This window comes from Sorex fumeus, unplaced genomic scaffold (assembly GCF_029834395.1).
Source record: "Sorex fumeus unplaced genomic scaffold, SorFum_2.1 ptg000063l, whole genome shotgun sequence".
NCBI classification, from domain to species: Eukaryota; Metazoa; Chordata; class Mammalia; order Eulipotyphla; family Soricidae; genus Sorex; species Sorex fumeus.
The window spans coordinates 61,117,071-61,129,170 of NW_026606120.1; the positions used below are offsets into that span (position 1 = coordinate 61,117,071).

A 12,100-nucleotide genomic window follows, 5' to 3' on the forward strand; every position below is an offset into this window, starting at 1 on the left:
GGGCTGGAGAGAAAGTATAGCAGGTAGGGTGCTTATTCATTATGCTACAGTGAACCAGGTTCCATTTCTAATATCGCACCACTTGTATCACTTGTCATCCTGTTGCTCATCGATTTGCTTGAGCAGGCGCCAGTAATGTCTCCATTCTTCCCTGTCGCGTGCTAGTGTAGCCCAATGGCGTCTGCTTGCTCTAGTTCCAGAAACATGAAGAACCTCAAACTGTTTGTTCAAGGTCTTGACGGAGAAGTCTGACCATCTTGTAGGTGTGCGGCCAGGCGTTCTTTTGATATCCCGTGGAATCCAGTCGGTAGCAACTCTAGTCCAGCGGTCATCTCCAAATTATGTGTCCGGCCCATCTGATTTTTGACACCTAGGCAAATGAGACAGCGTCCCTGATTCTGATCATTGACGGAGGTCGAACTCCAGATTCCTTCTCTCACTTGAGTAAAGCGTGATACTCCAAGCATAGCTCTTTCGATTCCTCTTTGGGAGACTGGAATAGCATTCTTGTCCTGTTTTCGTAGGGGCCAGATCTCTGAGGCGTATGTTGGTGCAGGAAGAACGGTGGAGTTGAAGAGATGTGCCTGGAGCCGGAGGTTCTTTGTAATATACCATGTGGTCCCTTAAACCCTGCCGCCATGAGTGATCCCTGAGCCCTGGGGTACCACCAGATGTGGCCAAAGGAAAAAAAAAATTAGAAAACTGATTGCTGACAGGGCACACCCTTTGTCTTAAAACTGTCTGGAAGTGCCTTCAGGGACTGAACCAGATATTCTGATTGGCTGTCGGTTCACGATAGGATAATTAAGACTGAAGTGCTATTTAAAAATTTCCCAGGAGATTTCAAATTTTATTTTAAAACTACACAAAAATAAAACTTGAAGATGCATTTTTAAATGATATTTTTGAAGGAGAATAACTTCAGTTGTGGGGGGTGGCCAGAGGGGAATATCACCACAACTAAAATGAGAGTGGCTGCTGTAGACCCAGCAGCTCCTGGCTGACCAAAATAAGACTATACTTTCAGGGATCATTTCTATAGTATGTTACTAGAGAAGTTTCTCTGATCGTGTAGAGCACCCGAAACCACGAGGAGTAGTCAGAGCATCCTCTCCTGAGCGTGAAGCCGGCTCTAGATGTTGCTTCTGCAACTGCCTTTTGCCATTGATGATCGTTCTTCTCTTCCTTTGGAAGAGTGAGAGGGGGAGGATGCAGTCTGAGTGGTTTTCTGGTTGATGAATGGGGTATATACGACTGGGATGTTTCATAGTGTTTTCAGAAAATGAATTTTGGGTATAATCTTTGTCCTTGACCTTGATATTGCCCTTTGATGCGTCATAGACTGTATCAGCTATATCTGCTGCTACTCCTTGTGGTGTAGTTGGTGATGGACAAGTTGTCCTCAATTGCAGTCTCATCTTCATTCACTTCTGATTCTCCCTGTGCATTTCCCTCCCCCATGCTACCTCATTCCCCTTTTCTCTCCCTTTCTTACTCTCTTATTCTCCTTCTCTAAGTTCCCAATTCCTCTCTTACAGCCTAGTTAAATACTAAAACCCAAGGGGTTGGGTCTTACATATAGGTGTGGCCAAAACCAGCAGGGGTAAAATCCTACCCTCAGGGAAAGCTGCTTCTAGGATAGATTCTCATCTAGCAAGATGACTCCAGCAAGACTGAAATTTTAACTATAGGTGTGTTTCTATTCTCCTTAGTCCAACAAACATATGAACATTCATAATACAAAGCAAATAACATTGCTTTGTTCTCTCTCCCTTGCCACAGGAGCTTAGGTTTATCAGGTTACACCCATCACAGTGCTCCTGAGTTACTCCCATTCCTTTTTTTTTTTTTTATCAGTAACCACTTCTTTCTGCTCTCTTCCCCAACCGTTTAATCAGCTTTTCCCCCTAATCAGTATCTGTTCATTTGTAAGGTCAGATCCTTCTAGGACACTGAAATTGTATTGTAAATTATTGCCTTTCTCCTCTCCTAATAAGTCTTTTGAATAATTTACTTTAAAGCAATGTCCTTTTCTGCTACATGCAAAAAACTGGACTCAGATTTCTGCCTAACACCATGTATAAAAGTAAGATCAAAATGGATTAAAGACCTCAACATCAGACCAGAATCCATAGGTACATTGAAGACAAATTTGGCAAAACCCTCCATGACATTGAAGCTAATGGTATCTTCAAAGATGTCACGCCACTGGTCAAGCAAGTGAAAACAGAGATAGACAAATGGGACTATCTTAAATTAAGAAGCTTCTGCACCTCAAAAGAAACAGTGACCAAAATACAAAGACAGTCTACAGAATGGGAAAGGAATACACATTTGACAAGGGGTTGGTGAAGAAAACATCCAACCCCATCAAAAAATGGGGCAACGAAATGAACAGAAACTTTCTCAAAGAAAAAATCCGAATGGCTAAAAGGCACATGAGAAAATGCTCTACGTCATTAATCATCAGGGAGATGCAGATCAAAACAATGAAATATCATTTCATACCACAGAGACTGGCCCACATCCAAAAGAACAAAAGCAACCTGTGTTGGCGTGGATGTGGCGAGAAAGGGACCCTCCTTCACTGCTGGTGGGAATGCCGACTGGTTCAACCCTTTTGGAAAACAGTATGGACGATTCTCAAAAAACTAGAAATTGAGCTCCCATTTGACCCAGCAATACCACTGCTGGTGAATATACCCCAGAGAGGCAAAAAAGTATAGTAGAAGCGACATCTGCACTTGTTTGTTCATTGCAGCACTGTTTACAGTAGCTAGAATATGGAAAAAACCTGAGTGCCCAAGAACAGATGACTGGTTAAAGAAACTTTGGTACATCTACACAATGGAGTACTATGTAGCTGTTAAAAAAATGAAGTCATGAAATTTACATACAAGTGGTACTACATGGAAAATATCATGCTAAGCGAAATGAGCCAGAAAGAGAGGGACAGATATAGAAAGATTGCATTCATCTGGGGAACATAAAGTAAGAAAATAGGAGACTAACACCCAAGAATAGCTTTGATAAATACCAGGAGGTTTACTCCATGGCTTGGAGGCCAGCCACACACTCTAGGGGTAAAGGCAGTTCAGATAGAGAAGGGAGCAGCAAATAAAGGGTGTTGGGAAGATCAGCCCAGGATGGGAGATGCATGCTGAAAGTAGACTATAGACCGAACATGATTGCCACCCAATGCCTCTTTTGCAAACCACAGCACCCAAAAGGAGAGAGAGAACAAAAGGGAATGCCCTGCCACAGAGGCATGGTGGGATAGGGGAGTGGAGGGATACTGGGATTGGTGGGGGTGGAGAATGGGCATTGGTGGAGGGATGGGTACTTGATCATTGTATAACTGAAACCCAAGCACAAAAATTTGTAAGTCGTGGAGTTCATGCACAATTCAATCAGCTAATCAGTGGCTGAATAAATAGCAGTACTCCTACAAAAAAAAAAAATTTGTAAGTCTACAACTGTACCTCATGGTGTTTCACGAATTAAAAAAAAATAAAGCAATGTCCTTTTTGTATAGATACAGGAAGACCGTTAATATTATGTTTTGTAACTTAGGATTTAATTGGCTTTGAATATTATTCACTCCTGGGCGTCTGCTTTCTCAACTTAAGCCTCAGTTGCCCTTGGTTCCTAGCACCCCAAAAGCAGATTCCCGACGAAGGACTGAATGGAGCTACCCTGGCATCGAAATGGGCCAGGCCAAAGTGCCATGATTCTTAACTCTAAGTTAAGAGCTTGATCATAGACAAATGCTGTCATGATCCAAAAGTAACAATGAGACTAGGACCCTGCTAGGGATAGGTAGGACTATCTGGCCTGAGCACTGTAGTCTGAGATTGAGATGGCCCTAGGAGAGCAATTCTGTAAGTTTGACGTATTTCTTACTCTATCCATACAAAATGATTTATATTGTGTATGCTTATATGTTTGTTGGAAAAGGAGAGGAGAAACACTCAGGGGATTCCGTTCTATGGTGGGTCATCCTGCTGAGAGAGTACCTGTCCTAGAAGTGGCTTTCCCGAGGGAAAGAACTTTACCCCTCTTGATTGTGACCACACCTATGTGTAATTGTCACCCCAACCCCTCGTGCTCTGGGATTTAACTAGACTGTAAGAGTGAGCTGTGGGATCAGAATCCAGACAACAGAAGGAGAAGGAGAAAGGGGATCCAGATTCCAGAGCCAGAAGGAGAATGAGGGGGGGGATCGAGGAGGAGAATGGAGTAGCATGGGGGAGGAGGAAGCAGGAGGAGAATCAGAGGAGAATGGAGATGGGAATGGAACAAACTGCAACTGACACCAACCAGCCTGGCCCTCGTTTCCTTCCTTTGCCTGCACATTGCCATCGACCTCCCCGGGGTGGGGGAAGCGGCGTGAGAGATAGACCGCCGCTGCTGCTGTCTTTTTTTGAGTTTACACACATAATATTAATCATTTTGTATGGACACAGATACATTAATCTTATAGAATTGGTCTCCTGGTCTCAATCTCAGACTACAGTGCTCAGGCCAGATTTGTCTTTCCTAACCCTAGCAGGGTCCTAATCTCATCATTACTTTTGGATCATGACAGCATTTGTCCGTGACCATGCTCTCAATTTATGGTTGAGTATCGTGGCGCTTTGGCCTGGCCCATTTCGATGCCAGGGTAGCTCACAGCTTGCCCTGGGTCCATTCAGTACCTTGTTGGGACCCTGCTTTTAGAATGCTAGGAATTAAGGGCAACTGAGGCTTAAGTCAAGAAAGCAGATGCCCGGGAGGGAATATTATTCGGAGTCTTAACTCCCAAGTTACAAAAGCTATAGTATTAACTGTCTTCCTATGTCTATACAAAAAGGATATTGCTTTAAAGTAAACTACACAAAAGACAGAAGGAGAGGAGAAAGGCAATATTTCTCTCATACATATAAAATCCTAGATTTCTGAGGAATCTGACCTTATAAAAAAGAGTCTGATTAGGGAGAAAAAGTGATAGACAGGTTGGGGAAGAAAGCATAGAGAGGGAGTTTACAAGTAAACACGGTGGAATTGAAGTGCCTCAGGAGCACTGTGATAAACCTGCGCTCCCTGTGGCAAAGGAAACAGGACATACCAATGTTATCCTACACTGGGTCTGTGCCAAAGCATGGTTTTCTCTCAAATTTTTTTTTATTTTGGCTTTTTATGTCATGCTTTTGGGCGATCTTTAAGGCACCACATGGGGTTGAGGAAATTGAACCTGGGTTGGTAACATGCAAGGGATTAGTACTGTCACTCTGGTCACTTGCCAGTTAGGATGCCAGGGCAAGTGAAAGAAAGGCATTAGGATAAGGGAAGTTGGAGTCAAGTGTAGGGAATACATTGAGAGATTGGGATTTTTCTTTTTCTTATTTGGGCCACACTCAGTGATCCACAGGGTTATTCCTGGCAATGCACTGGGGATCATAGGGGATTCCAGGGACCAAGCACAGCTGCTGCAAGATAAGTGCCCCTACCCACCGTATTATCACTCAGGCCCAAGGTTAGAAATCAGAAATAGTCCCTGAGTACTTGGAGTGCCCCATTCCCCCTGAAAAAAAAAATTTAGACTCCAGGTCCAGGAGTGTTTCTCGGTGGTGAAAGGGCAAGTTCCGTGCAGTTGGGTTCAGTACCAGCCTTTAAAAACTATTGTAAAAGCAATCCAGGCTCCACTAGCCTCACCTTCTCCCTCACACTATATTAGCTATGTTCAAGATCAAGGAGGTGGAGCACACCACCTCCTTCCCTTTTTGGGTTTTTGTGCTATTAACTTCTAAAGAGAAGCTAGCAGGGTGATCAGACCTGAAGCAGGGAAGCTACAAAGATAAGAAAAGAGCGAGCGGCTGGAGCAATAGCATGGCAGGTAGGGCATTTGCCTTGCACGCAGCCAACCCGTGCAAGGTTCGATGCACAGCATCCCATATGGTCCCCTGAGGAGCACCAGCGGTAATTCCTGAGTTCAGAACCAGGAGTAACCCCTGTGCATAACCTGGTGTGACCCAAACAGCAAAAGGAAAAAAAAAAGCGAAATAGAAAAAGCACGGGATCAGGGGTGGCTAACAAACTCATATACTGAGAACCTCAACTGTCTGACAGTCTTGACTGTCCTCCGTATAGAATATTTATTGCTTTGACCAGTAATCATCCTGAAGGTGAGAAACAATATTCTTTGGTCAAATGCCTAACCACCTTAATCTATCCAGACTAGACTTTTACACATCTGAGAGACAAATCTTCATTTTTGTTTTGGTGTGCCACACCCAGTGGTGCTTAGGACTTACTCTTGGTTCTGAGCTCAGGGATCTCATGGCAGGCTCAGCGGGACCATGTGGGGTGCCAGGGATCAAATCTGCTTCGGCCTGGTGCAAGGCAAACATCTTGAGTGTTGTAGTATTGCTCCAGGACCCCAGACAAATTTTGTAAAGGGCTTTCTCACAGAATATTCTTCCGGGAGTGGGGATAGAGATAGAGCAGTTGCAGAACCCCAGCTGGGGCAGCATTCCCCTCCACTCATCAGTATTCTGGTCTAAAGATCCCATAAACTGCCCGTCCTGTCCGTCTCCTTTATCTATCTAGCACCCAGTAAGAAGTCAGTCCCTTCCTATCTACCGCCCCTTTTTCTTTTACTAAAAACTAGTATACATGGAAGAATCAAAGTACAGGCCTAACCTCTAGTGAGTAGCATTGTTTCTAAATCAGTTATCAGAAGAGGAACTGAATACACACTCAGTAACTGAGTACACACTCAATTCTAGTGGAGTGACAGCACACTCTAGTAGGGAGCTAAGAGAAGCCTTTCTAATCACCATAATCTGAAGGAGTCACCTTATCTCTCTGTTTTATTTGGTTTGTTTTGGGGCCACACCCATCAGTGCTTAGGGATCACTCCTGGAGGGGCTCAGGGAGCCACATGGGGTGCTAGGGATTGAATCCAGGTTGGCCAGGTGCAAGGCAAGCACCCTACTATTGTACTATGGCCCTGTTCTTTGTTCGATTAAGGCAAACAGCTATATTTGGGAAATGGAGGGAGGGGGGGAAGGAGAAAAAGATTGGAGAAAGGGGGGGAAGAGGAAGAGAGAGAGGGAGAAAGAACACTTTTCCAGAGCAGAAAAAGCAGAGTACACATCCCAGAAGTTGGAGTGTTAGAGTCATTTCTCCAAAATGGGGAAATGTGCCCTAAAGAAAGTATAGGGGCTGAAGCGATAGCACTGTGGGTAAGGCGTTTGCCTTGCATGCAGCTGACCCGAGTTCGATTTCCAGCATCCCATATGGTCCCCCAGGCACTGCCAGGAGTAATTCCTGAGCACAGAGCCAGGAGGAACTCCTGAGCATCGCCGGGTATGACGCAAAAAGTCAAAAAAAATATATATATATGTATATCTCAGGAGGAGGTGTGGCCAAATGTGCTGTGTCTATGTTTTAAACACTTAAAATACTCAGCATGCTTCATTATCCAGCTTACTATTACATATTTGATGTCCCTCTTCCTCACTAGAACTAAGCTCTTTGTGACTGTTTGAGCATTACTCTCTTATACACCTCTGGTGTCTAGCACTTGATGCTTGAGAGAAGTAGGCTAATGGTTAAGATGACTTACCAGCTCTGCTATTTACATGCCTTAGAAAAGTTATCTCATCTTTCTGTGAGTAAAGCTGGCTTGATTGATGAATGCATATATAGACTTTCAAATTTTTCCAACCAACACCCAAGCCTGCCCCATGAGCAGGCCCAAAATAATTTATTTTGTATTTTGTTGGATATTAACCCTAAGTGTTTTAGGCTTCGTCAGTGAATTGCCCCTTTTCCTCCTCCTAGAGAAGTTTACTGTGCTCTTGCTAGTGTCCGTAATTTAGTTAAAGTTTATTTTTAACTAAATTAAAGCTGGAGCTGGAACAATAGCACAGCGATAGGGTGTTTGCCTAGCGCGCAGCAGCGGGCCAGCTAAGCCAGGTTCGATTCCTCCGTCCCTCTCAGAGAGCCCAGCAAGTTACCGGCTTGACATACTCAATATATGCCAAACATATATGCAAAACACAGTAACAACAAGTCTCAAAATGGAGACATTACTGGGCACACTCGAGCAAATGATGAACAAAGGGAGGAGAGTGTTTGAAGGTGTTTTATCTTTAACTTTCCCTTGTCTTTAAAGTTTATCTTTAACCCTTGTGTTTTTCTCTCATTGTCTCAGTTCCCCAAATCAGTCTTGATTACTTATAAGCCAAATTTTCTGGTAATTCTGGACTTTGTATTTGTAGTGCTTTGTGTGTGAAGTGCTGTGTATTTGTACCTGCTTTTTCTATTTCCCCTATAGCCTTTTTATTTTTTACTATAGAGCAGTGTTCTTTGGTAAACACAAAAAGACTGTTAATGCTGTGCTCCTAATATTTGGGAGTTGGTTGACTCTGAAATATATCGACTCCTGGGCATTGGTCATAATTACTTGACTCAGGCTTTAGTTGCTGTAGTTCCTAACACCCCAAAAGGAAGGTCCTGCATGGGACTGGGAGGGATCTGACCGGGTGGCAAAGCTACTCTGACATTGAAATGGGACAGTCTAGAAAGCATAAATGCATGGCTTTGATGCAAGTTATTATAATTTAAGAGACAGGACCCCATGGGGAAGGACAAGCTGAACTGGCCTGGGGAGATTTAGTCTAGGATTTACGGTAAAAGCCTTGCTTGCTTGAGCTCAGAGCCCAGAGAACTAAGTTTTAGGATCTTTGTCTCTTACTGTGTTTATTCAAACAACTGCAAGTGTTGATAAGTAAACTTAATTGTTTAACATATACAACTAGAATGAAAAACAAAAGCAATGTAGATGTCGCTAGGAGATAGAATCTCCTTGAATTAATAATCTCCCCAAGAGAATTGCCTCTCTCAAATGTTTTATCTCTGTAAACCGCCCCCCACCCCCACACCCGCAGATGTTCCATAAGTATGCTAACAGCTCTACTATGTTAAATGGGGTATTTTCACCATCAGGCTGTGGGCCCTTGTCTCATCCTCATCTCTCTCTTCTGGGAAGGCCTGGGGAGGGTGGGAGGCTGGGAGGCAACTCTTGGCCACCCACTGAAAACACAAGTAGTGCAGCACCCACACACTTCGTGAATTCATAGTATTGCTTCTTATAAATAATTCTCTAAAAATGATCAAAAAAAGTTTCCTTAGAAGAAAGTGTGTAGAGATTGTTGTGTCTCAGCCACTGAGCCCTTGTGTCAGAGATTACTAACTTGTTGTTACAGCTTGAGCCTTGTGTGTGTTAAGCCCCAGGATTCTGGGTTCCCAAGCAGCAGAGATTTATCGAGTTAGAAACACTAAGGGCTAGAGTGATAGCACAGTGGGTAGGGCGTTTGCCTTGCACATGGCCGACCCGGGTTCGATTCCCAGCATCCCATATGGTCCCCTGAGCAATGCCAGGAGTGATTCCTGAGTGCATGAGCCAGGAGAAGCCCCTGTGCATCGCCAGGTGTGACCCAAAAAGAAAAAAAAAAAAACCCCACTAACTTGATAAAGCAAAAGCAGTAGAAGCTTTATTCCAGTATACTGGGGTCAACTATCTCACCCACAGAGTGGTCTCTTGATAGTGACCCTGACTTCAGGCAGCAAGCAGTTGATATAGGATTTGATAACATAAGCAGTACATGCCTTATTGTTTCAGAAAAAACCTAGTTACCAAACAAAGGTGTTTCGGCAAGTGTCGAGGGTAACAGTCATTAGGCAACAATTTCCAGTATCAGTACAAATTTTATTATTGCATAGACTTCTCGTTCTTTTGGGGTTAACAAAAAGCAACTTCTGGGGCATTGTTACACATTGTTTTATTGCAGGGAAACTGAATCTCTTTCAGTTCCAGGAACTGAAACTGAGGCCTACCCGATTTTTCTCATTTCTCCTGCCTGTCATGGCATCAGTTTCGCCCATGCAGTATACTAATAATATTTTTTTAATTGAGATTGGGTGCATTCTACCTTACATCTATCCAGTGTGTGCTATTCCAGGTACATCAGTGGAGTAGAGTATGAGATGTCGCTGCAGGACTTCTAAAATTTTAAATAAGGTGAAACAGCTAGAGTTTTGCTTTGAGTTCCAGTCAGGGTTCCGAGTGGTCCTACCTTGTGAACCCTCTGTGCTGGATATTTTGCCTCAATAAATTCTTGGCTAAATTCTTTCTTTTTTTTGAGCTGGTTTCTGATGGAAACAGTGGTGAGAAATGACCCCAGTAAGGCAAGACTTTGGAGGTTAGGTTAAAAAGTTTTATTATTAAATCCCAGGGATTGCTTTGTGGAGCAATACAGCATTTGGGGCACTTGCCTTGCACGCGGCTGGATCCTGGGCATCCTTTATGGTCCCCTAAGTACAACCAGTGATGTCGGAGGGCACCCATGGGGGACTTATCTGAGGCGGGGAGGAAAGAGATGGTCACTTTCTTCCAGTCTTCCTCTGCCACCCTGAGACCCAGGGTTACTGGGTTCCTGTCTTAACTCGCAGAAAAGAAATTTCAGGAATAGACAAGCAGTGAAGTAAAACAGATTTTACTTATAGGTTTTTGAAAAGGAGGAAGAAAAAGCGGGAGAGAGTAACTCATGCCAGAGAATGCGAGCTTCCCCAGAGGCGGAGGAGCCCCTACACACAATCCAACATTAGATATAAAAACATGAAAGCACACATCTCAGGAGGGGAGATGAGGGAGACAGACATGGTCAACCATGTGGGCACAGGCAGCACATGGGCTTTTATAGGGTTTTTCCAACCTGCCCCCACAGTGGGGCTTCTACCTAGATCAAAATCAGTTGCTAGGGAGGTTGCCCAGGGTGGTAGGGTTGGGAGTGGTGGATGGTCTTTGAAATTCCTTTCCTGGCCTTGTGTTTCTGCTGGAGTTTCTCAGGGGATGTCCATAGCCTTCTCCCTATTTTCTGCAAAAAATTTTTTTGCAGCTTTTTTTTTTTTTTTTTGCTTTTTGGATCACACCCAGTGATGCACAGGGGTTACCCCTGGCTCATGCACTCAGGAATTACTCAGGAATTACTCCTGACGGTGCTCGGGGGACCATATGGGATGCTGGGAATCGAACCCAGGTCTGCTGCGTGCAAGGCAAATGCCCTACCCGTTGTGCTATTACTCCAGCCCCAGCTTAATTTAAAACTTATTTAGAAAAATGTGAGGGGAGGAAAGAGTTCAAGGTATCAGTTCAAGAGAGAACAGAGGCGTCTCCAGAGAGAAAATAAGCAAGCAAAAGAAACACAAGCAAACAAGATTTCATACTGTGTGAATATACACAGGCTTGAAGAGCAAGTTCGTTTGATTCTAGTCTCAGCCATTTGAAGTGCTAAGAGTAGAACCCGAATTGGCGGCGTGCAAGGCAAGCAGGCGTCCCACCTGATGTATTATCTCGCCGGCCCCATAGTTTGCGACTTGGGGTCGTGGTTTTTCAAAATCCGTTTCCAACTTTTCCTTGTAGCTGCTCCTAGCGGCTTAGACGCAGGCGTGTCCGGGCGCGGCGGCGCGCTTTGTAGTCGTCACAGCTGCACGTAAATGATTGGCTATTCCGCCATAGTATGTTAATGAGCGATAGATCGAAATTTCTTTGAAATTAACTAGGGTATTTAATAAGGTGTCTTTGTAGGGTTCTGGCAAAAGGAATAATTCGTTAAGAAAATATTTTAAGTCACATCTTTTTTTAAAGAGTGTCCTCGTAAAGTTCACCATTAGCAAGATGTGTATGCATTTTGTACACTCAAGGAACGCCGCGAGCTGGACTTTTAAGGCTATACTTTCAGGGATCATTTCTATAGTATGTTACTAGAGAAGTTTCTCTGATCGTGTAGAGCACCCGAAACCACGAGGAGGAGTCAGAGCATCCTCTCCTGAGCGTGAAGCCGGCTCTAGGTGTTGCTTCTGCAACTGCCTTTTGCCATTGATGATCGTTCTTCTCTTCCTTTGGAAGAGCGAGAGGGGGAGGATGCATTCTGAGTGGTTTCGTAATATAGTATACTTGTGGTTTTATCTATGAGATCTTGACTTGGCCCAGTTTCAGTGGCTCTTTTAGGGTGTGCATTTTCAGTGGGGCGGACTATGGCGTTATGCTGTT

At 44.0% G+C, this 12,100-nt stretch overlaps 1 protein-coding gene and 2 non-coding genes across 3 annotated transcripts in view; all 3 read left to right on the plus strand.

The window, feature by feature from the left end:
• Positions 1 to 12,100, plus strand: part of TEX14 (testis expressed 14, intercellular bridge forming factor) — a 108,667-nt gene that overhangs the window by 9,544 nt on the left and 87,023 nt on the right. The window lies entirely within an intron of this gene.
• On the plus strand, positions 1,012 to 1,225 carry LOC130036413 (small nucleolar RNA U3). Its single transcript, XR_008794432.1, has one exon. It is a non-coding gene; the product is annotated as a small nucleolar RNA U3 (small nucleolar RNA).
• On the plus strand, positions 11,774 to 11,987 carry LOC130036411 (small nucleolar RNA U3). Its single transcript, XR_008794430.1, has one exon. It is a non-coding gene; the product is annotated as a small nucleolar RNA U3 (small nucleolar RNA).